Source organism: Terrapene carolina, unplaced genomic scaffold (genome assembly GCF_002925995.2).
Source record: "Terrapene carolina triunguis isolate 2854851 unplaced genomic scaffold, T_m_triunguis-2.0 Scaffold66, whole genome shotgun sequence".
Taxonomy (NCBI): Eukaryota; Metazoa; Chordata; order Testudines; family Emydidae; genus Terrapene; species Terrapene triunguis.
Genome location: NW_020664417.1, coordinates 38,643,514 through 38,663,826, shown reverse-complemented (window position 1 = coordinate 38,663,826; position 20,313 = coordinate 38,643,514). Strand labels below are relative to the sequence as shown.

The following is a 20,313-nucleotide window of genomic DNA, read 5'->3' as shown; positions in this document are numbered from 1 at the left end:
TTTTAATTAAAGAAAAAGGTAAAAATCATCTCTGTAAAATCAGGATGGAAAATAACTTTACAGGGTAATCAAACTTAAAGAGCCCAGAGGACCCCCCTCTAGCCTTAGGTTCAAAGTTACAGCAAACAGAGGTAAACACCCTAGTAAAAGGTACATTTACAAGTTGAGAAAACAGAGATAAACTAACACGCCTTGCCTGGCTGTTTACTTACAAGTTTGAAATATGAGAGACTTGTTCAGAAAGATTTGGAGAGCCTGGACTGATGTCTGGTCCCTCTTAGTCCCAAGAGCGAACAACCACCAAAACAAAGAGCACAAACAAAAGCCTTCCCCCACCAAGATTTGAAAGTATCTTGTCCCCTTATTGGTCCTTTGGGTCAGGTGTCAGCCAGGTTACCCGAGCTTCTTAACCGTTTACAGGTAAAAGGATTTTGGAGTCTCTGGCCAGGAGGGATTTTATAGTACTGTACACAGGAGAGCTGTTACCCTTCCCTTTATAGTTATGACAGCAATGTATTCATTTGTGCCACTATTTAGAATGTTCTGTACTAGAGTTTTGTAAATTGTACATTGAACAAGGATTTTGGATCCAAACATTTTTTCTTTGAACATCATGTCTCCAATTAATTCCGCGCAACTGCCATTTTATTCCTAATTTTTATTCCATACATACATTGCTGATAAATTCTCATGCTATTCATTCAGCAGTTGCTCATGCAAAGGTTTATCATGCTTTTAGAAAATCTGTTCACATTTTTTAACTTAACTGCCTCACAAGGGAGCTATAAAAAAGACTTTAATGGTGATGCCTAGTAAGGTGTGTTCATTAACTGTCTGGTATAATTTGGTTGGGGATTTCCCTTTCTCAGTTTATAAATTATGATACAGTGTTGAGGGATTTAATATGTGAAAATGAAGTTTTATTACCGTGTTGATTTGATGGCTCATCTTATGGCAGAAATTCTAAAGCCAATGGCTGAGTGCTGTGCAGGAATCTTTGAAGGAGAGAAAAATAACAAACTAGCATATTTTTATAATCATTAACTTGTGCGCAGTGGCAGTATCATAGCCAATGAGGTTAATCCGAGGCGTGATTATTGCTAGTTGAAAACTTTTCCCAATACCCCGCTGTGTTGATTTGAAATATAGTTAACACTGGCAATTTTTGACAGTCTCATGTGAGAGGGAAAAAAAAAAACTTGCCAAAGTTGATTTTAAACCCCTTACTTTTAGCCAGAGCTAGTAATATGCCAAATCCTTTAAAAATCCAAATTTTGTGATGGCCATTCTGAAACTGAAAAGCATTCCTATTAGCAGAACCACCACATTGGCTGCACAGACTTCTAGGGGATAATATCCTGGTTGTCTCCATTAAGTGACAGAGTTGAATGTTTTACACTGGGAGAAATTTTTAGTCTACTTTTTGAATAAGATTACTCTGCTTAAGACCAGATTGTTGGCCCTTGTGGTCGCATAACTGTGTCTGGGAAGAACAAATGCAACATTTTCTCTGGTTGAGTTTCAGCCAGTTTTACTTAGGGGCTGTCTGCATATGGAAATTTACCAACATAATTATACTTCCATAGTTATACTGGCATAACTCCCCATGTGGACACCCTTATTCCAGCATCAGTGTGCCTTTGTCTAGTTTAGCTTGTGTCACTTTGAAAGTGGTATAAACTAAACTGGAAAAAGGCACTTATTCTGGAATAAGACTGGGGACTTTGGGCTTGTATACACTTAAAACACTACAGCGTAGACGCTGCTACGCCAATGAGAGGGATTTTCCTCTCAGTGTAGGTAATCCACCTCCTTGAAGAACGGTAGCTAGGTCGATGGAAGAATTGTTCCGATGGCCTAGTGCTATCTACACAGGAACTTAGGTTGACTTAATTACACTGCTCAGGTGTGTGGATTTTTTTTTTTTAGTATAATGGCTGGTCTACACTAGTATAACTATAGTGAAATAAGTATGCCAGTAAATTTCCCTCTGCAGACAAGCCCTTACTAGATTATGTTGTGTTTGGGAATCTTTGGGTGCTTTAGCGTTCTCTCCAATAGAATTTTCTCTATTCTCTCAGCTATTTAATATGTATACATAGGATTTATTGAGAAAATAGGGGTTGCGTATTGAATAAAATATGTCTTTGTAGCCTCCAAAGAAATGAAATCAAATATGCCTTGGGAATTATCATTGTTTATGGTCTCTGCAAGGTGCCACAATGGATAAAAATAGCGAGAGGGGGAGAGAAAGAAGGCTTACATATAAATATACACTTACTTCCTATTTCAGTGTAATGGGCCATTCCCTTTATACTTTACCCTTTGTCCTTTTATATACGGATAAAATTTGGTGTTAATAAATCACAGGATCCTAGTAACTGCCATACTAGATCATACCATCGGTTTAGCTAATCAGGTATCCTGCTTCCAGGAGTGATTCATGATAATTTATTAAGCTTCATGCTGGCTTTCTTTGTAGTGAGTATTACTGTGTGTGTGTGTGTGTGTGTGTGATTTGATTAATGACATACTTTTATTAAACAAGGATAATGACTGTAACAAAATCCATGCATAGTTTGTAAACACCTAAAAATAAGCTGACAATTACACACCCTTCCTTTGAGCAATTATTGCTAATTATTTTAACATATGGGATGGGAGGTAATTGGCCAAAAAGTGTTTGTTTTATGTAAGAGTATTGGTGCATGAAAAGAATTCTAAAATGGATGTGATCTACATTAAATTATTAAAATAATAATTATTGGTTACTTCTTATTTTCATCTCTGTTCATGCTGTTTGAATTAAGCTTGTTCTCAATTAAGTGAATTCAGTAGCTGAGAATCCCCTCAACACTGTTCAGATCTATGAACTGTGTTGTGTCCTCATTTTACATGGATGATGTGGTCCCAAGGGCTAAGTTCTCCCTTGCACAAAAATACCTTGCGTGAGCATGAAGAAGGTCCATAAGTTTCAACATGCAGATTGAGGTTTTTTCCTCAGCATTCCACCATCAGGATGAATAGGGCAGATTTTTCCATATTAAACTAATTGCTGGTGCTAGTATATATTAAACCAGTTTCTGGTTCTGAGGATATCTCCACCATGCATCAGATGCCTGTAACTCTGTCCTGCCACAATAGCAGCTGCAGAGGAGGAGATCCCTGGTGAGCTAATTTTCTTGGAGCAACTTTAATGTTTGGGGTTTGTCTTCACTTGAAATGCTTACAGCGGCACAGCTGCAGCCCTGCAGCTCACCACTGTAGCGCTTCAGTATAGACACTACCTACACTGACAAGAGGGGTCAGGATAGGTAATCCACCTCCCCAAGAGGTGGTAGCTAGGTTGACAGAAAAATTTGTCCGTTGACCTAACTCTGCCTACACTGGCTCGGCCTAACCTTTTAGTGCAGACCAGGACTTGATCAGTATCTGTAGTGTCTGGAAGGGAGCAGCCCACAGGAAAGGCAACTCATTGACTACACCCACCCTGTAATCTTTGCAGTCTGGTACGATAGAGTACTTACCAAGAGGGTCTTATGAAGGATTTGGGGGCAGAGTGGAAGCATGCTGTGGATTAGGCCTGTCCTGCCAGGCCTAGAAGGTCAGGTGGGGGTGGGGGATATTGTCTACATGTAGGGCTTTGGAGCTGTGCTCCGGCTCTGCTCCAGCTCCAATCAAAAACCTGCAGCTCCAGTGCTCCAGAGCTGCTCCACGCTCCAGCTCTGGGCTGCGCTCCAAAGCCCTGGATAACGTCAGATTTGATTGTCCAACAACAAAAAGTGGTTGTCTAAATTTTCATGCTGTGGGGTCATTCTTCTGTGGAGCAATTCTTTCAGGTAAATTAGAATTCAAAATTGTTGCTGTTGTGATGGTCTAAGGCATTTCTCTGTATTCTACTTGTTCTGTTTTGGATGTTTGTGAGAGGTGGTTTATTTTTATTCACTTGTTTTTTAGTTTGTCTGATGACTCACACTTGGATTTATATGTTTTATTTTGTCCTTTCTTGCCATAAGTCTGAACTGAGAATTTATCTCAAATTCAAGCAAAAATTCTAATTCTAATATCAGTAATGCCGATCTAGTATACATATATATCTGATCATATGGAATAGCATTAGCCTCATCCTCCACTATTGCTGTCTGTTGCTGCTGTTGAGTGACCATGTCTGTGAACATTGCTTTGTTCCTATCCGTCTTTTAACATAGGGCTTTTTGTGTGTAATTTTCAGAATTTTTATAAAAGCAAACTGAAACAGTATTTCTATCATGTGGTGGCATATTGACACCCACGTGGGTCAGTAGCAGGGTTGGAACATTTAGATCCACCACACTGATATCTGTCACTTGAGCTGACAAAGTAACCAATAACAATAGTAGGTTGTCATCTTCTGCATGGACCAGTGGGGGATGAGATACACACTTTCCCAGTGGGTTTCACAGGTATTTGCTGACAGCAGAAGAATGGTGAGACTCTGGGATCTTCGGTTCAATTCCAGGCTCTAGTGGGCACAGACAGTTGTACACATTCCCTCTAAGTGCGACCCCTTCTGCCTTGTCCACTACAACTTGTCCCAGTCCTGTCTCTTCTCCACACTTTTTTAAATTCCAGTCCCATTCTCCTCATTTAGCCAGAACCAGTCTCCGCTCCTGTGGCTTTTCATCCCAGTCCCATTCTCCTTGCCCAGCCAGTCCTATTTACACCACTCTGGATTCCCAGTACCAGTTTCCTCCCCTTCCAGCTCCTCATCTTATTTGTCTGTCTCCACTCTGGCCTCCAGTTAGATGCCCAGACCTGATACAGCCTGCAGCATCCCAGAGATGCAATTGCAGAGAAAATCTTGCTTAGTCCCAGGCTTGAGCGTGTTTATTGTGAATGAAGTCTTCAGGGAATTTAATTGCTAAAATCTAGGTCAAACCTTAATTCAGCTGCCTTCTATGTATGTATTATGATAGCCTCCAAACATATGATCACATGCTAAGTTTTCCACAGGACCCTGCCTCATTCAGGAAATGTTCTGCTCCCCTGCTGTTTGGGCATTTCCTAAACTGAAACCTGATTTTGCAACTTTTAATTAGTGGGTTTTTAAATGTACTATTACACCTCTATATAACGCGACCTGATATAACATGAATTCGGATATAACACGGTAAAGCAGCACTCCGGTGGATCAAAGCAAGTTCGCTATAACGCGGTTTCACCTATAACGCGGTAAGATTTTTTGGCTCCCGAGGACAGTGTTATATCGGGGTAGAGGTGTATATATATTACTTCAACAACTATGTTCAGTTGCAGTCACCACTGCTGAACTAGAAATTGCTGAAAAGACTGTGCTTAACATAAAAAATGTGCCTGTGCGCTCAGACCAAGGATGAGAAGTTAGATGTTACAGTCCTGCATGAAGTTACAGCCCCATTACTTAGTGATGAGTTATAAATAAGACAATTTGAGGGAGGAGATGGAAAGGATAAGGAAAAGAGTGAGGAAAAAGAAAGTGAAAGGACAGGAAATCCGTGTATCTCTTGTCCTGCTATGCTGGAAGGAGGATAGGAGCCACAGGATGAGGTATAATTAAAGGTCACAACTTTATTCCTAAATGTCTGGGAGTACCTCGCAGATACAATTGTACAGTGCAGATAATATATAATATTGGCCAAAAACATATCCGCTCCCAAGTCTGATAAGTGGACTGCCCCGGATCAGAAATTACAAGCCCCCCTGTGCCATCTATGAATTTGGCCACCTCCCTATTCACATACCTCCTAGTTTTGTTGACCCATGGGTTATCAGCTGGTTTGGATGGATAGAAGATTGAACTGACATTGCCTGAAATTTGTGTGGCTGTTCTTGTTTAATAATTTTAGCATACACAGTGTTAGCTTACCTTTAGAAAACATCCTTGTATGTGTACTATCAGAAGAGTTGATAACAATACACCATCCTTCCTGTCATCGAGGCTCATAACTTGGTTGTCAACTTCGTCTCCTCCCTCTCATTCCCCACAGGCATTGAGACCTTTTTCTAGTCCTTTGTGCCATGATCCTGCAAAGACTGTAGCACGTACATAATTTTACAAACATGACTAGTCCCATAGACTTCAATGGGATTACTCTTATATGTAACATTATGCACATGCTTAATTCTTTGCAGGATGGAGGCCCTATTGGATAAAGTTCTTAATCCATTTGCCCCAGCAGTGTTGCCAGCCTTGACGCTACATTTCTTATTTTTTTTTTTTATATTAACAGCTCCACTCTTTTTAATGAGAGAGGGAGACCCTTTTGCATAGAATGCCTGCCCTACCTCATTTAAATCCCCATAATAACTCAATCAAGAGCATCAAATGTTGCATGTCTTTATCTTTCAGTTTTTATATTTGTTTAATAACTTCAAAACATTAACTGAGCTCATTTAATTGACTCTATTAAATAGAAAAGTTACATTTAACTTGCCCAAGATTACACATTAAGTGGTAGACCTGTGATTTGAAACTAAGTCTTCTGACTGCTAGTCCTGTGCTCAATTTACTAGCTGTCCCTGCAGTAAAAAATTATTTGCAAAAAACCCCGACATGGTCTGTCTTCTGATTCTGTGAGGGAAATCAGTTATCACAAACTCATCAAATCACTAGAAGTAACATTTCTTAGTTAATTTCCATTTCAGAGCAAGTAGGGAGTCAGAACATATTGGGCCATCTTCTCTTCTCTTTGGTCTAATATTTTTTTTTGGTTCTAAAAAACTAGTGACTATGAAATTAATATCAAATTTTATGGTGATAGAATAGCAGATATTTTAAAAAATAAAAATATTTTTAAAGGATCCAGGAAACTTTCCCCATTAGATTATAAGGACTTTAAGATAGATTGATTTTTGACCTTCAAACATTGACTGTGTTCCTCTTAATTGCTTGTGGAATCTGCACTGCAGTATAAGTAAAGAACACATTAGAGATCTTCTCACTAATTTGAATGAATTGAAATTAGCGGGGCCTGATAGTATTCACCCAAGGGTACTGAAAGAATTAGCCACTCAGAGCCACTTGTAATATACTTGCACACTTATGAATAACAGGAGAGGTCCTGGAAGACTGGAGAAGAGCTAACATAGTGCCCATCTTTAAAAATGGGAAAAAAGAGGAGCTGTGGAACTATAGACCAGCCAGCCTGACTTGGATACCTGGGAACAGGAGTGGCAGAGCCTCCCCAAAAGTTGGGGGGCCAGGGGCCCTACCCCTACCCCTCCTCTTCCCGCTGAAGCCCCGGCCAAGCCCCCTGCCCATGTCCTTGCCCCTCAGCCCCCCTGCCAGGGAAGGTGGAGGGACCAAGGATCCCCACAGCTGCCCATGCAGCTCTTACCATAGCCGGGCTGTGGCTCCGAGGTCCTGCCCCTCAGCTGGAGCCAATTCAGGGTAAGAGCTACGTGGGCAGCTGTGGGCAGCCAGTGCAGACCCTCCATCTCCATCTGCCCTGGGAGCAGAGGGTGGGGAAGGGGGCGGGGTCTGCCATGGGCAAAAAGTGGATTAGCCAGGTCTGTCCACTTTCAAAAAGTGGGAGGCCATGACCCCTAACCTCTCCCTCCCCCCCCAGTTCCGGCACCACTGTCTGGGAAGACATGATAGGGGTCTTCAAATACTGGAAAGTCTACCATAAAAAAGATGGAGAAAAGTTGTTCTCTCTTGCCATAGAGGGCAGGACAAGAGACAATGTGTACAAACCACGGCATAGCAGATTTAGATTAAATCTCAGGAAAAACTTCCTAACTGTAGGAACAGTAGGACAATGGAACAGACAGCCTAGGGAGGTTTTGGAGGCTCTTCCACTGGAAGTTTTCAAAAGGAAGCTGAATAGCCATCTCTTTTGGATTGTTTAGACGTGACTAAGGCTGCGAGTCTGTCACAGAGGTCATAGATTCCGTTACTTTCCATGACATCAGTAACTTCTGCAGCGGCCAGCAGCAGCAGTTTGGGTGTGTGGGAGGGGGCTCAGGGCTAGGGGTTGAGGGGCTTGGGGGGTGTTTACTTTGGGGTGGGGGCTCCCACTGGCCTGGCCCTGCAGCTCCTAAGCAGCAGAGGGCCCCGCCCCTGCAGCTCCCATTGGTTGCAGTTCCCGGCCAATGGGAGCTGTGGCAGCTGGCGCTTGTGCCCCTCTACTGCCGTGGAGCTGGATAGGGAACCCCTCCCCACCCTGCCAACCCTCCCCCTGGCCACACCAGCAGGAGTCGCGGACTGCATGCCATGGCCCAGCCCTCCCCGCCCCCCAGCACCAGCGGGGTCCCAGGTCACCTCTCCCAGCACCCACAACACCTCTGGACCGCGCCCTCCCCACCCCCCCAGCACCCGCGGCCCCCGCCAAGTTTTAGTCAGAGGTATTTTTAGTAAAGGTCAAGGACAGGTCACGGGCCGTGAATTTTTGTTTACTGCCGGTGATTTGTCCATGACTTTTACTAAAAATACCTGTGACTAAAACATAGTCTTACACATGACAAATCCTGCATCTTGGCAGGGGTTAGAGTAGATGACCCTTGCGATCCTGTCTAGCCCCATGAATCTATAAAGATATTTAAAGTGTTCAAAATACCATATTTTAATGTAAAATGTTCACATTTCTGTTGTCTGTTTTGTTTTCATCCTGTAGGTGTGCATGTTTAATATTAAAACTGAACTGCACACATTATAGTTTATTAACCTTACTTTTTATTACTGGTCCAGTCCTGCCCCTGAAACTCCTGGAACTTAAACATCTGGTATATGTCCTTCATTGTCTACATTCTCTCAGGATATTCTTTCAAAATGCTTCATTAAATGAAATATCAATTACAAGCATTTAGATTCAGCAAATGTAATTATCAAGAACAATACACAGAGGTTAACTAAGAAATTAGTGGCAGTTGATGGTAGATGTATAAATGACGAATCAACGTCCTACTTATTTTAACTCTTCCTGCTGCTAAGATTTCTATCAGTGTCAGAACACAGAAAAAAGTCTGGGTGGCTTTCTAGTTCCTCTTATTAGGAGAGAACCGCAAGGAATGTTAAACCCTGTCACTACCTGTGTACTGTACAAAGAAAATTGTTGATAGTTTGCTATAGTTACTTGCTAAGTATAGGGGATAGTTGTCCATGTGTGGTCAAACTTCATCTGTTACATGTTTCATAAAATATTGTCTACATCTCATAGATCAGTGTTTTTCAAATGTGGGTCATGAGCCAGTACTGGGTCGCGGCATGTAAGGCACTGGGTTGCCTTGCTCTGGTCAGCACTGCCAACCGGGACATTAAAAGTCCCATCGGCGGTAATGCCCAGCTAAGGCAGCCTAGTGCCTACCTTTTCCGACACCGCGCTGTGCCCCGGAAGCGGCCAGCAGCGGGTCTGATTTTTCTAGGCGGGGGGGCTGCGGGCCTCCGCGTGCTGCCCCCGCCCTGAGCTCTGCTCTCCCATTGGCCAGTTTCCATCCAATGGGAGCTGGGGGGGGGCAGTGCCTGCGGGCGAGAGTCGCTCAAAGCCACTTGTGTGCCTCCGCCTAGGAGCCAGACCTGTTGCTGGCCACTTCGAGGCGCAGCGTGGTCCACAGTACCAGGACAGGCGGGAAGACTGCCCCTGCACCCCGACTGCGCCGCTGACTGGGAGCCGGCGGAGGAAAGTCCACGCCCCAATGCCCTGCTCTAGCCCTGAGCCCCCCCCCAAACCTGGAACCCCTTCCTGCACTGCAAACCCCCTCATCCCCGGCCCCACCCCAGAGCCTGCACCCAGAGCCCTGACCTTCTCCGACACCCCAATCTCCTGCTCCAGCCCTAAGCCCCCCCAAACTCAGAGCTCCTCCTGCACTCCAAACCCCTCATCCCCAGCTCCATTGAGTCGCGGGCATCAACAATTTTCTTCAACTGGGTCCCCAGAAAAAAAGTTTGAAAACCACTGTCATAGATGATTCCCTAATATTTACTTTCAGATAATATTTTTGAACATTATTTAGCGCACACTGTATATAGCATTTTTCCTTTCCAAATTACTTTAAAAACCAATGCTCTGGGAAGTAGGTAAGCAAATCTTCTTCTTAATCCATAGGTGCATGCAAACTGCCTTTCTGAAATCATTCCTAGATACTCTGGTACAGAGGAAACATCATTCCCTGGGCAAGAGGAAAAGTTAGGTGGCTATGTACCTTTTGAGGTGGTGTGGAACCACCTGTGCCACATGTACAACAGGAGTGGGCCCTATTTGAATAATTTCCGTAAGGATTTAGGAGTATTTAGGATCAAGAGTTTCTAGGAGAAATTAATGAAAAGTCTTGTTTTTATAGAAAATATGGAACATTCAGTTGTTTTTGCTGGGAAAAGGTTGCAGCTTTATTAGGAGACAAGACTGAAATGAGGTAATGAAAATACTTATTGATTTACAATCCTTAAATCCAGACAAGTGTCATTATCCAGATCAAGGATGAAAATTTTGCTTCTGTAAAGCCACGCATTTCCCATCCTCATTGGGCATTGGAGGAAATCAGACTGGGTAAAATGTCTTCTTAGAACCCTGGGTATGATGGTTACCTTTTAAAGAGACTAACCCAAGTATCAGAGCATGCTGACTTTTATGGCCTCTGTTATTAAGTACATTAGTATTTAATATGGCCTAATAATGGCAACACTTAAAAGTACAGAGAACAGGAACTTTGCATATAAGATAAAAATTGGATTTTGTTTGCCTGCCTTCTCATTTTGAATGTGCTTCGTGCTACAGAATGGGGAACAGTATCTTGGAAAGCCATGACTGAAAAAGATTTAGGAGTCATAGTGAACAACTCAGCATGAACTTCCAATGTGCTGCTGTGGATGTATGAAGAGCGGAGTAGTGAGTAGGAACAGGGAAGTGATTTTACCTCTATGTATGGCACTGATAAGACTGATACTGGAATACTGTGTCCAGTTCTGGTGCGTGCATTTTTAAAAGGCTGTAGGAAAAATTAGAGAGACTACCAGAACTCATCCCAAAGTTCAAGAGGTGACTTGATGTCAGTGTATAACTATCTTCATGGGAAGAAAATACCAGCTACTAAAAGGTCTCTTAAATATAGCAGAGAAAGGTGCATAACAAAACAAATGGCCGGATGTTAAAGCCAGATACATTCAAATTACAAATACGGTATACATTTTTAATAATGAGGGTGATTGTTCCAGTGGTTAATCTGCCAAGGAAAATGGTGGATTCTCCATCTCTTGAAGTCTTCAAACTTAAGACTGGATGCCTTTCAGAAGATGTGTGTAGTAGGAAAAGAGTCTGAGACATAAGCCCTTGTATTAGAAGCCTGGTATGAGGCAGGACCTGCTCACAGAATCTGGCAAGAACAGGGCTAATATTGCAAAAATACACATTCCTAAAAAGTGCTAGTTACAGAGTACTCATGCATACACATCCCAATATCAAGTGGGTATGAGAACATTACAATATCAAGGATGGTACAAAAACATTCCCCAAGGATAACAGGAACACCCTAACCCTTCCTAAATGATAAGGTCAGAATAACAGTACATAATAGAGATGTTTTGATCAAACCAACATGTACAAGGTAATGAGTAATAACTAGCCATGTCAAGGGGCAGTAATTACAGTAACTATGCCAGAGGGGCAGTACTAACTTGTTTGTATCAGGGTATAAAGATGTATCTCAGAGAGAGTATCTTTGTCCAGACTAGGGAGGAATGGAAAGTCCCACCATTCACTGAGCTGGTCCATTGTTGTGGGCATACATGTATTAGTGGTCCGGTAGAGTCTGCGGGATACTAGTACCGTGCTTCGTCGACATTAAACATGGCTTGGGTGCCTTCGTCCCTTAACAGATCTTGTGGGTCATTGGGTGGTTCGCTCGAGGTATGCTGTACCAGCTGTCTGCGCAGGGCTGGGGTGGCACACAGAGGGAACACACACACCCAGCCAAACATCTATCAACATCTAACCACAATGTGCTGTAGTCAAACACAAGTTATTAGGCTCAATACAAGGGTATCTGAGTGAAATCCTATGACCTGTGGTGTGCAGGAGGTCAGACTAGATGATATAATTATCCTTTATGGACTTGGAATATATAACTCTAACGTAGTTACTATTTTAAAGCTTTTCTCTGCAAATGTAAGGGTTAGAAACATACATTGTTCTTGTTTTTTAAAAAGGAAAGCTGAGATTCTTACAAAATCAGTTGTCTCCAGGAGCTGGGGCTTTAAGTAAAATAACTACTGTTTTGAGACCTGAGATAAAATCGTAAGAGTTGGCAACATTAATAACAGTAAAATGAGTCATTCAGTCATATTTGCAGCGAAGTCCAGAATACAAGAGCATAAAAGACATAGTATACTATACTTTAGTTTTTAAAATTATAAAAGTAAGATGTTTTCTGAATCTAAATGTTCTTCTCAAATTCAGAACAATCCAGAATATAATTTGCATATTAAAAATACGTCATCCATTATTTTTGTGATTTGTTCTAACAGTATTAAGACACATAAAGACACACACAACTCTGAAAAATATAGCTTTTTAGTCAGCTAGGGCCAAATTCTCTTCTCACTCAGTTGTACATCCAGATTAATTCCATTGAAGTCAATAGTCACTTCATATTTACATTAGAGTGAAAACAGAATTTGGTCCTTAATGTGTACATATAGGTTTCACACTCTGTTAACTTAGAGTGTTGAATGTGTAGCAGACACTCACAACACATATCAGAAAGGAAATTGTTGCTCTTTATTTTAGAGTAAGGATCAAGGGCCTGATCCTGCTGGAACAGGGAATGGGTCTAAATATAGTAAACCCAGTTGGGGTTGCAAGCTTGGGTTTCCAATTAAAGTTTTCAAACTGTTTTGCCCATCTTTAAGGTTACCAGGCACTCCAGTAGCATAGGGACACTCAATTAACCATGATGGGCACTGTATAAAAAACACAGATAAAGTTCATTTTACCTTGTCACATAGATTAAAAATTTCCAGATGTGTACACATTTGCACATAATGCAGACATATAAGGCTAGGAATATCCCTAAATTGTATCAGCTTTTTCCTCTGTAGGTCAGGAACAGACCCCTGGTGGCAGGAAGTCTGGGATAGATTCAGTGTTAAGTTTCTCAGGAGAGACAGAACAGAAGATTCAGCCTATGGAAAGGTGACTTTAAACTATTGTACTGTGCCTGCTTTGGATGTTTTGACCTACAGCATAAGTTAGAGCACCAGAATAGCTGAAGCTGTTATGGCCACTGCTCCTCCCATCTTTGGCATGCGCTTAAACTGTGAGGGGCGGGGGGAGATAGAGGGAGGGAAGGAACGTGCAGAGGTGCAGGCATCAGCCCTATCTACTGCTAGGCCAGGAGAATTCTCCCTAGCGCCATTTATGGCTTCTATGACTATATACTGCTGCTAGACTAGGGGAATTCTCCTAGGGTCATTGTGACTCCTTTATGGTACCTATACCCCACTGGAGCAGCCTATAGAAGAGGCCAGAGCAGGGCCCAGAATCTAACCTTCCAGATGGAGGGGGTTGCAGCAGCCACAACTTCCTGTGCAAAGGATATTCACTTAGAGACTGAGAAGTTGGCATTGCTGGCCAGGAGAAAACATGAGCAGACTGCTGTGATTCAGCACAAACTTTTTTTTATTCAATTAATTCAATTTAAATATTTTTCTTTTGTTTGGTTATTTTGTGTGTATGCAGCACTGTTAATGACCACAGAAATTTGGCTCACAAAAACATTTTTTATTTGCCTGAGTTGTAATCAACAAGATGTCAATGTTCCTTACACTTTTTTGTAAAAATATATAAACTGTACAGTATGTTTTATGTGCAGAATATTTTGAAGTATGAAATTGTAATAGAGACATCATAAAAAAACATTTATGGTTTTATATATAGCCATATATCTTATAGGCTAAAATAGAGTAATATTGTCTTCACTTTGTAGATATTTTTGACCTTTAAATTAATATTTAGGTTAAAAATTTCAGAATGGCCTAGGTGTCTTGGGATCCTAAATCCTCACTGACTTTCCCTTCTGAAAATTTTATTCCTAATTCTTTAATAATATGTACCAGCCAGCTGCAGCTGGATTAATATCAAATAAGTAAATTTAAATACTGTACAAATTAATGTCCATTTAGAATAGTACTTAACTGCCTGGGCATGACTTCAGTGTAATACTGTGTTAATAAATGAATATATGTTTGAATGTGTAGCCATAGATTGACAAATGAAAAGAGCAAAAATACTTGGTAATGTACAGTTAGAAAAATTGAGGAAAAGGGAGTTTCTCTTAAGCTGTTTGGAGCTATAGACTCAAATGGGATTCACAGACTCAAAGGAAAGAACATAGAAATATGTGGTTTGAATCTATGATTCTGATCATGTAAGGAAGGGTATTTTCAAGACCTCAGAAATTCATACATTGGCCTATTCTGTATATATGAAAAATTGGTTTTAAACAGAAACCACAATGCATCTTGAACTATGGAATTGCTTCCTGTCCTCCATAATTAACCAATTCTGGAAATTTTGGGAAAGTTCAATACAGCTGCCTGGACAAGGATCACAATGTGGAAATCAGCTGGTGTCTTAAGGCACTTAGATGCCATGATCATGGGTGCCATATGAGGACCTAGATCAGGAATTGGCAACCTTTGGCACGCGGCTCGCCAGGGTAAGCACATTGGCGGGCCGGGCCGGTTTGTTTACCTGCCGCGTCCGCTGGTTTGGCCAGTCACAGCTCCCACTGACCACGGTTCGCCGCTCCAGGCCAATGGGGGCTGCGGGAAGTGGCGCGGACCAAGGGACGTGCTGGCCGCTGCTTCCCGCAGCCCCCATTGGCCTGGAGCGGCGAACCGTGGTCAGTGGGAGCTGTGACTGGCCAAACCTGCGGACGCGGCAGGTAAACAAACCGGCCGGGCCCGCCAGGGTGCTTACCCTGGTGAGCCGCGTGCCAAAGGTTGCCGATCCCTGACCTAGAAGATAAACTGAAGAAATATGCTCATATGCCTTGATTCCGCAATTGCCAATGAAAGTCACAAATCTGTGAATATAAGGCCACTAATGGTGCCTAATGTTAAGCATGCAGGTTTGAATGTGTTGGCTTTGGGTCACAGCTAATGTATACTTTCAGAATTACAGTAAAAAGGTTTATGTAAATACGCAGTATGTCTAAATGTACATCTTTTGACCTCTATATGTTGGTGTAGTACATAGCGATTGTTGAATTTTTGGCCTGATATAAAACCTACTTAAGTTAGTGGAAACCTACCGTTGACTTCAATGGGCTTTGTGTTAGCTGCTGTGTGCGTGTGTAACTCTGATTAACTTTGATGGGAGATACATATGTTCTTCAAGAGAATATAAAAATCACAAATTAAAATTAAAAATTTCTGCCAGCAAATTCTTTTATCATGACATCTGAGAGAAAATAAAAGATTAAAACACAATAAAATTGTTAGAGATTGCACACATACACAGAGAGATGTGACCATGAAGGTTTGGGGGGAGGGGGGATTTGTTTGTTTTAGCAGCCAATGTAATGTCTGCCTACAAGGGATGCCAAAACATGGAGATGGAGATCCATCTTCCTAATGTCTTAGGAAATCTCTGGAAAGTGGAGGGTGTGTAAAATTCAGGGAACATGATAAAACCTTTGTTCCCCTAATATCCCAGTACGCAGGTCGTTCGGACAAACTGATTTGTATACGTTCAACTTTACAAAGCTGATTTTGTTACAGAATCTGCCTTCTTTATTCAACTCCAAATTATTTTCCGTACTTTTCTTATTGAAGATAGGTTTTTAAAAGATGTTCAATATTGTGGCCTTTTTTTCAGTCATGACTTTAATCTGCTTTCTCATTCATTAATGGACCTACTTTCTGTCCAGTACAACTTTTTCTCTTGATATACTTCATTTGTAAAAGCGCCTCTTAACATTATTTTGCTTTTTGGCTAACCAATGGAGTTATCTTAATCTTATCCCTGCAAACCTTGAGTATTGCCATCCACAAGTGTTCAAAAATCATGAGCCAGGCCCAAAACATCATGATTGGTGTGAAAATGAGATTTTATAAATGATGAGATTTTAAAATAATAAATGTTGAGTTCTTTTTATTTGCCTTCTGTTATTGGAGCCTTTAGGGTTCAAGTTATCAAGTTTTTCTCTGCGACCATGAGGGTTAGAAACTTACTTTTTTGTTTAGTGAAAGCTGAAATTCTCATGTAATAACAAGACCCTAAAAATTGGAGCATCCTACTATCACAAAACTTGCAATAAAATGGGGAGAATTGGATACACGGATTATGATTTTGAGTGTTCTTGCTTGCTCTTCTCTCTCTTTTTTCCATTTCTGGTATAGATTTTCTTGTATCCTCAGAACTTTGAGCACCCTTTGTGAAGCCACATTGAGTCAGTCTATTTTGTCTCATCTTAGCTACATACAGTAGAACCTCCGAGTTATGGACACCTCGGGAATGGAGGTTATCCGTATCTCTGAAATGTTCCGTAACTCTGAACAAGAGGTTATGGACTTCAGCCGTGGGGGGAGGGGTGTTTGCAGCTTCCCGGGGTGGGGGGTTCAGTGCATGGGGCTCAGGGCTTCTGCCCCTCGGGAGCACCTGGGCTCAGGGCTTTAGATCTGGGGGAGCGCTGGGGCTCAGGGTTTCAGCTCTGCTCCTGGTTTCAGCCTCGCAGGGGGCACCCAGGCTTGGGAATGGGGCCATGGGGCTAAAGCCCTGAGACCCGATGCTTCTGAGGGTCAGAAGCCCCAAGGGCAGCCCCACCCCCCTGTGGCTTAAGCCCTGAGTTCCAGGGCTAAAGCCTCGAGGCAGTACAATATTTGCTGAGGGGAGCTGTGTGGTTTTTTATATGTGTGCGTGCTCTGCTGTCGAATTGATTACAGATGAGTCTCATCTTACACGCATTTAACATGCGCGAATTCAGCTTTGCGCGGTCGGCAAAAACAAAAAACAAAAAAACAAAAAAGAGAAAAATAACAATTTAAATACTTGTGGCACCTTAGAGACTAACAAATTTGGTGCCACAAGTACTCCTGTTCTTTTTGCGGATACAGACTAACACGGCTGCTACTCTGAAATTTAAATACTGTACTTGTAGTACGGGCGATTCCGCCCGCCATTACACTCAATGTAATTTTGACTATACGCGATTTTCGCTTTACGTGCTGACAGTGGAACGTAACCCCAGCGTAAGATGAGACTCGCCTGTACTTCCAGTTCCACAGGGTGTCTGGTTGGCCAGTAAGTCTGTAACTCTGGTGTTTGTATCTTCAGGTTCTACTGTACTTATTTATATGGCTCCCATCACCATAGTATCTGAGTGCTTTGTTGTTTTGCATTTGTCTTTTTCAGATTAACTGTATTTTGTATCTAATGTGCTGTGCAGATGCATTTTACATGTCTTCAAACATTCTGACAACTTTACATCTTCTAAAGAATTTTTGTACTATGATCATATAAAGATTATTCATTAAAGGCTTGATCAAACTTCTGAGCTAGGTGCTGAGCATTTTCAACTCTTACAGACATCAGTGGAACTTGAACCTAGGGGGACACCAAGAGCCCTCAAGTTCTAGATTTGTACTGAAACAGTGAAAACGTGTGAAAATATTTTTCATGCATTTTTGGGACTTTTACACCAATACAAACAAGTGTGTAAGCTTTTTAAAATAATTCATACTAAGGATATCGCTAGAAGCAAAAGTATTTCCACAGAATTTGATGTGCTGATCTGACTTGTGGAGGAGTACTAAAACAGCATCAAGGTTTTCAGCTTAATGGAATGATATTAGCTAAAATCTAAAAGTCAACACTTATGCCAAGCAAATTGCAGCAAAGAGGTGGCATAAATCATACTCTGGTTGACTCAAATTTGTTTTCTTGGTAATAGAGATTTCCTTGCTTTGCAGTCAAAATTATTGAGTTATGTCTTTGAGTGCAATAAAAAGAAAGATGAATACATGTCAATCAGCAGGTTATGGATAAAGATCTTTAAAGAGAAATATTTTCAGTGTGGAAAATTTTTTATTTTGGCAAATGTTTAAAGCTCCTCACTGTATATGTTTTTGTATGTGTGTTTTATTCAGCACACACAGTATCAGAAAGCGCAGTAACTGCCAAGAACTAATAAGTCTAACCCTTTTAAAATTTGTATTTTTGTTTTATGATTGCAAGATCTTTGTTACTTTATCAGAGTGGTGTAAATGTTGACTATTAAAATGAAAAAATATTATTTATATGTGTATTACAGTAGAGCTTAGAGACCCCAATAGAGATTGTGCTACACACTGTACCAACATATAGTAAGAAACAGTCCCTGCCCCAAAGGGTTTACAGTCTAAATAGACCAGATAGACAAAGGTTGGGGGTAAAACAGAAACAGAGAGGCAACGTGTGTGTTTCTCAAGATCACGCAGCAGTTCAGTTTCAGAGCTGAGAATGGAATCCAAGTCTCCTGAGTCCTCTCCAGTACATTATCCACCGAACTAGTATATCTTAAACAAAATAATTTATATTCTATAAAAAGATTATGTAAATAGGATTCAAATAAGCTTATTGATTATTATTATTATTTTTGGTACTGGCTAAAGCCCCAAAACTGCACACTTAGATGCTTGCTTATTTTTACACACTGAGTATTCCCTTAAAAATACCTCTCGAGAGGTACCACCGCCTGGAAAGGCTCATATATACTAGATGTGGATTGTCTAGAGACCAACGGAAAAAGAAAGGACATTTTGGGTAAGTAGCCTGAGTTTAAACTGACTCGGGGCCAGCTTTCTGATCTAGAATGGATATGACCTTCTGTCCAAGGCAGGGTTTCAATCCTTCCTGGGAAGGATTGGAAGGACTTCAACCTGTTGAGGCCTTGTAAAGCTGATGGGTGACTTTTGGTAAGCTTTTAGCACTCACATAGGACCTTTTTATTGTGTTTTATATGTTTTCTCTGCAATGCTTTCACCTTAAGAGTAAATGTGCTTGCTTATAAAGAGCTGCGTGGTAACTGCTGGCAATTACACTATTCATAAATAAGGCTAAGATTTTGTCACGGTTATTTTTAGTAAAAGTCACGGACAGGTCACGGGCACTAAACAGAAATTCACGGAAGCCAGTGACCTGTCCGCGACTTTTTTACTAAAAATAACTGTGACAAATAACTGTGGCTCCAGGGGCCCTTGCTGCCCAGGGTGGCTGAGAATGCCAAGGTCCCCCCCTCCCGCATTGCCTGCAGCTGTTCGAAGCTGCGGGGCCTGCCTATGGTGGCCGGGAGCTATGGAGCTCCCGCTGGCTGACAGCTCCAGTCCCAATGTCCTGGGGTTGAAGCAGAAAATGTAACGAAAGTCTCTGAAAGTCATGGTTTCCATGACTTCAATGACATAATCTTAGCACATGCTGGCTGGCTGGGAATATCACAGCATAGGCAGGAACTGTGAAGCCTGGAAAAATCACTCAGGAAGGGGAGAGATCTTGGTCTCCACCCAAGGGAGGTGACGGTTGAGGAACCAGGAGTCTACAGTGGGTGCCCTTGGTGGACCATAGAGGGGAAGTACAGATGTAGTTGCCTTGAACTATGACATAACTAACAGTGCATAAAATTAGGCATGTATGTAATTAGGCAGTATTGGAGCCTGTTTCTTTTCATGCATTTAAAATATTAACATTTGAATTCATTATGGCTCTAATTCAGCCAAGCATGTAAATATGTGCTTAAGAGCTTTACTGAAGTTCACTCCCTTTCAGTAAGTGCCTTAAGTTAAGCATGCGCTTAAGTGCTTTGTGGTATTAGGGTCTATGGTTTAGTCCGAATAAAAGGAAAATAATTTATTTTTATAAAATTGAAATCAAATGCTTTACCTTATTAATCTCAACCAGAACTGCAAAGATGCTCTGGCCTTATTATAAGGGCGAATTATCTTCAGAAGCCAAGTGTTTCTAAGCTTTATGTTAATTCTTATTAAAGAAGATGTTTATTATAAGGTTAAAGTGTGATGGAGCTCAAATAGAGTATAATGACTTAGTTCACAAATCATCTTACAGATCAAAGACTTAACATGAAGCTGAGGTATTTCAGAATGTTTTGTTATAATAGGTCATAATAATAATAGAAAAATGTTAATGCAGTTTGCTTACTATAAAATTAAACTTAACAGGGATATTGTAATTAAATATTTAAATTCCAATTTGACTCATGTGTCTCACTCTTGAAACACTTCTGATGTGGTTCAGACACTATGATTTAAAACGCTAATTCAATCCTTTTTTTTTTTTTTTTTTTTTTTTTTTTTTTTTTTTTTTTTTT

The 20,313-nt window shown here is 41.2% G+C and overlaps 1 protein-coding gene and 1 non-coding gene across 2 annotated transcripts in view; both read left to right on the top strand.

The window, feature by feature from the left end:
- Positions 1-20,313, top strand: part of VEGFC (vascular endothelial growth factor C) — a 143,832-nt gene that overhangs the window by 30,544 nt on the left and 92,975 nt on the right. The window lies entirely within an intron of this gene.
- On the top strand, positions 1,044-1,184 carry LOC112103351. The gene has a single exon (XR_002907826.1). It is a non-coding gene; the product is annotated as a U4 spliceosomal RNA (small nuclear RNA).